Raw genomic sequence first — 6,000 nt, forward strand, 5'->3', positions numbered from 1 at the left:
CACTGCCCTCCACTCCTCAAGCCCCCACCCCAGTCTCTCAAGCCAGATTTTGTTATCAGACAAGGGGTTAATACTTCAGTGGTAGTGACTTCATCTGGACTGAGTACTGGCCTCCTCCAATGTTCTGTTAATGCCACACATAGTAAGTGATTCACGTCCCCTCTTCTAGACCTTCCCGCTCACTGTCTACCTCTACCCTTCAGCCAGAAGTCATTATTTGACTCAGAATCTTCTAGTTTATGTAGTCTCTCTGGGTAACTCATGGCATTTTAGTTTGTCATATTTCTCTCCCGTGCCAACGCTCCTTCCCCAGATAGGATGCGTGTACCATGGACCTCATACAACCACAAGATGATGGGGGAGGGGGGTGAGGCGGGGGAGTGGGGGGAAAGAACTTAGGTCCATATTCTGCCCTCTGCCCTCAGCTAGTCTCCGCTTTGTGGTATCTAGTCTGATTTGTCCTTGGATGTCTTGTGCTGATGAATAGTAAGGTATGGTTGGTAAACTTCTGATTAGTTCTCTTGACAGGGTCAGGACATGGAGGAGAGGGGTGTCCCTCACTGACCCAGTCCCATCCAGGCTGTAGCTAATGGTATGAATCCCTCTGAGGCCTGGACTGTCCATCATGTAACCCCTCTGATCCAAGGCCGGTTTGCCCCCATCCATCATTCTATATCCTTCCTGGGGTAACAAACTTGGGACTTTTCACACTATACCCAGGAGCCTAAGAGAGGCTCAAGGGTTCTAGCTCAGACCTTCTCTCTGCTTCACTACCATTTTCACTCTGGTTCCTTCTAAAAAGGAAGCAAAATAAAATCCCCTCTTCTCTCTACTTTCCCCTCAATCTATCCAACGCCCCCATCCCAGGATTTCATCCTAGAGGGGAAAAATCAGATTCACACACCTGACCCCTGCCACTTCTAGTCTTAGTCCAGCAGGCTAGAGGAGTCAAGCTTTTCCTACAGCCCCCCTTCTTGTGTGCTAGAAACTTTCCTTATGTTGTTGCCTGTTCTCTTTACCCCTGATTGAGAATGAAGGTCTATCATATACCCCAACAAGACATGCCAATGGCAGATAAAGAAATTCAGAGAATTGTTTATTCTGGGTGAAGACTGGCTTTTAATACTTGCTGCAACTAAAAGGTCCCATTTTGGGTGCTAGAGACAAAGTAGTGACTCTTTCCTTCTCTTGGCATTCCTGCACAGATGTCTGCTGTGTTGAATTTACTTTGCTGCAATACAGGTCCTAGAGGACACTGAAAAAGCCCCAGCAACATAGATGGTGGAGACAAGACCCATGAGGCCCCCAGAGGTAGCCCCTGCACCTCTTCCAGTGCTCACCTGATGACCCCTGCTATGTCAGACACAAGAGATGAGAAATGAAGTCATCAATATTGCACAAAGCCCAAAGAAAGCCATACATTTGTCTACAAATGAGGCAGTGCAAGGCAATGTTCTTTCTTGACTAAAATTATAAGTCAGTACGGCAACACTAGTTATCTCAAGATGATGAAAGGAAATAAATATACATACATTCAATCCATTAAAATGTGGAGATTAATGATTACTTAATGAAAAATGAAAATTATTAAATTTGAAAGATAAAATATTTCAGAACATGGAACCATTGGGATAAAAATCTAGAAGTTTGTGGACGTGGCGCACAGGACAGTCTTGAGTCCACCAAATGTGGGATTCCAGAGATCCGCTGCTCTCTGCTTTGCTTGTTCACTGAATTAGTACACAAGTACTGAATTTCCACTGTGTACCAGACCCTATGCTAGGTACATACTGGGAACCCTCCATGTAGTGGGGAGACAAGAAAACAATTACTGTTAAGGCAGTCAACATACAAAATGATGCTGATATCTATACCAAGAAAAGAAGAGAGTAATGAACTCCACTAAGATGAAAGGGGGAGGGGAATTCAGGTGAGGCAGAAATGCAGAAAAAGCTTCATAGCCCGGGTGATGTTTTCATCTATTCATTCATTCATTCAGCAGATACTTTTTGGGCACTAACCATGTACCTGGCACTGCTCTGAGCACTGGGGTTGCCGTGTTGACATACATGGCTTACGATCTAGTGGAGCTGTGCCCTAAAATGCCAGAAGGTATCCCCTAGGTAGACTAGGTGGGAAAGGGCAGTCCACAGAAGGAAAAAAATTGAATGAACAAAGAGAACGAGACAGCCTAGAGCTGACTGGATACTGGGTGCTGTTCAACATAGCTGGACTTCAACTCTCGGAGAGAAGCGTGGGTGCCAGGACCACATATAAGGAACAAAACTCAGACCATGAGGGGCTTGGTAGACACAAATAAGGAGTTCAGACTTGACACTGTCATTGTTGTTATTAGGTACTGTCGGGTTGATTCTGACTCATAGCGACTTTATATAAAACAGAACGAATCATTGCTCAGTCCTGTGCCAGCCTCAAAATCATTGCTATGTTTGAGCCCGTTGTTGCAACCGCTATGTCAATCCACCACCTTAAGAGTCTTCTCTTTTTCACTGACCCTCTACCTTACCAAGCGTGATGTCCTTCTCCAGGGACAAGTCCCTCCTGATAACATGCTCAAAATACTTGAGACGAAGTCTTACCATCCTTGCTTCCAAGGAGCACTCTGGCTGTACTTCTTCCAAGACACACTTGTTCCTCTTTCTGGCAGTCCAGGGTATATTCAATATTCTTCGCCAAAACCATAATTCAAAGGCATCAGTTCTTCTTCCACAACTCATCGGTTTGTCATACTGTGGTGGCTTGCATGTTGCTGTGATGATGGAAGCTATTCCACTCGTAATTCAAATACTAGCAGGGTCACCCATGGTGGACAGGTTTCAGCCTAGCTTCCAGACTAAGACAGACTAGGAAGAAGGACCTGGCAGTCTACCTCTGAAAAAATTAGCCAGTGAAAACTTTACGAATAGCAGCAAAACATTGTCTGATATAGTGCTGGAAGATTAGCCCCTCAGTTTGGAAGGCACTCAAAATACGCCTGTGGAAGAGCTATCTCCTCAAAGTAGAGTCGACCTTAATGACATGGATGGAGTAAAACTTTTGGGACCTTCATTTGCTGAAGTGGCACAATGCAAAATGAGAAGAAACAACTCCAAACATCCATTAATAATTGAAATGTGGAATGTACTAAATATGGATCTAGGAAAATTGGAAGTCATCAAAAATGAAATGGAATGCATAAAGATTGATATCCTAGCCATTAGTAAGCTGAAATGGAAAGGTATTTGCCGTTTTGAATTGGACAATTGTATGATCTACTATGCAGGGAATGAAAAATTGAAGAGAAATGGCATTGCATTCATCATCAAAAAGGACATTTCAAGGTTTATTGTGAAGTACAATGCTGTTAGTGATATGATAATATCTATACACCTACAAGGAAGACCGGTTAATATGTCTATTATCAAATTTACGCTCCAACCACTAAAGCCAAAGATGACGAAAATGAAGATTTTCACCAACTTCTGCAGTCTGAAATTGATCAAACATACAATCAAGATGCATTGACAATTACTGGTGATTGGAATGCAAAAGTTGGAAATAAAGAAACATCAGTAGTTGGAAAATATGACCTTGGTTATAAATATAATGCCAGAGATCGCACACTAGAATTTTGCCAGAGCAATGACTTCTTCATTGCAAATATCTTTTTTCACCAGCATAAACGGCAACTATACATATGGACCTCTTCAGATGGAATACCTAGGAATCAAATCAACTACATCTGTGGAAAGAGACGATGGAACATAGAGTACCCACTGCCGTCAAAGTAAAATAAAGAAATGATCTCATAAAAGAACTAAACGGAAGATTTCAAAGGGCAGCTTAGGGAGACAAAGTAAAGTATTATAATGACATGTGCAAAGATCTGGAGATAGAAAACTAAAAGGGAAGAACACACTCGGCATTTCTCAAGCTGAAAGAACTGAAGAAAAAACTCAAGCCTCGAGTTGCAATACAGACGTGTTCTATGGGGAAAGTATTAAACTATGCAGGAAGCATCAAAAGAAGGTGGAAGGAATACACAGAGTTACTGTATCAAAAATAATTGATGTTCAACCATTTCAGGAGGTAGCACATGATCAAGAAAGGGTAGTTTTGAAGGAGGAAGTCCAAACTGCCCTGTAGGAATTCGCAAAAAACAAGACTCCAGGAATTGATGGAATACTAATTGAGATGTTTCAACAAAAGAGTGCAGTGCTGGAAGCTCTCACCTGTCTATGCCAAGAAATTTGGAAGACAGCTACCTGGCCAACCAACGAGAACAGACCTGTATTTGTGCCCATTCCAAAGAAAGGTGATCCAACAGAATGTGGAAATTATTGAACAATATCATTAATATCACACACAAGTAAAATTTTGCTTAAGATCATCCAAAAGCAGTTGCAGCAGTACATCGACAGTGACTGCCAGAAGTTCAAGCCAGATTCAGAAGAGGATGTGGAACCAGGGATATCACTGTTAATGTCAGATGGATCTTGGCTGAAAACAGAGAATACCAGGAAGATGTTTTCCTGTGTTCTATTGACTATGCAAAGGCATTTGACTCTGTGAATCATAACAAATTGTGGATAACATTTCGAAGAATGGGAGTTTTAGAACACTTAATTGTGCTCATGAGGAACCTGGACATTGGTCAAGAGGCAGTCGTTTGAACAGAACAATGGAATGTTTTGTGGTTTAGTCAGCAAATATGTGTGTCAGTGTAGTATCCTTTCACCATGCCATTCAATCCGTATGCTGAGGAAATAATCTGAGAGGCTGGACTACATGAAGAAGAAAACGGCATCAAGATTGAAGAAAAACTCATTAACAACCTAGGATATGCAGATGACACAACCTTGCTTGCTGAAAGTGAAGAGAACTTGAAGTATTTACCAATGAAGATCAAAGACTACAGCCTTCAGTATGGATTGCACCTCATCGTAAAGAAAACAAAATCCTCACAACTGGACCAATAAGCAATGCCATGATAAACGGAAAAAAGACTAAATTTGTCAAGAATTTCATTTTACATGGATCCACAATCAACTCCCATGAAAGCAGCAGTTAATAAGTCAAAGAACATATTGCATTGGGTAAAATCTGTTCCAAAAGACCCCTTTCAAGTGTTAAAAAACAAAGATGTCACTTTGAGGAGGAAGGTGGGGCTGAACCAAGCCAGGGTATTTTCAGTCACCTCATATGCATGTGAAAACTGGACAATGACTAAGGAAGACCGAAGAAGAATTGATGCCTTTGAATTACGGTGCTGGCAAAGAATACTGAACGTACCATGGGCTGCCAGAAGAACAAACTAATCTGTGTTGGAAGAAGTATAGCCAGAACGCTCCTTAGAAGCAAGGATGGCAAGGCTTACCCTCATGTACTTCGGACAGTTTGTCAGTAGGGACCAATCCCTACTGAAGGACGCAATGCTTGGTAAAGTAGCGGGTCAGTGAAAAAAAGGGAGACCCTCAATGAGATGGAGTGGCTGCAACTATGGGCTCAAGCATAAGGATTGTGAAGATGGGCTATTACCGGGAAGTGTTTCATTCTGTTGTACATAAGGTGGCTATGAGTCGGAACCCACTTGACAGCACCTAACAACGACAGTGTTTTTGTATACATATATGTCTTTGAATCATTTTAATAAGTACTCTAGACATTACAATAAAAAAAAATTTTTTTTTTTAGACATTACAATAAACATCTGTAATTTATCATTGTCTACAACATTTCAGCACTTCAAGTGGATCATAGAAAACCTACCATCATTTATGTCCCTTTATCCTCTCCCTTTTATAAAAGAATTGTTTTAAATATTCACTCCATGTACGTAGAGAATCACATCACACAATGCTATATTTTTGGCTTTCTACCATTCTTTTTTTTTTTTTTTTACCATTCAAGATAATTTTTAGAAGTCAGGAGGAAAAAGGTAGATTGTTATATTTTCACATATTTATCTTTTCATTGCTTTCTTCATTCTGATGTTTCAAA

Source organism: Elephas maximus, chromosome 3 (assembly GCF_024166365.1).
Source record: "Elephas maximus indicus isolate mEleMax1 chromosome 3, mEleMax1 primary haplotype, whole genome shotgun sequence".
NCBI lineage: Eukaryota > Metazoa > Chordata > Mammalia > Proboscidea > Elephantidae > Elephas > Elephas maximus.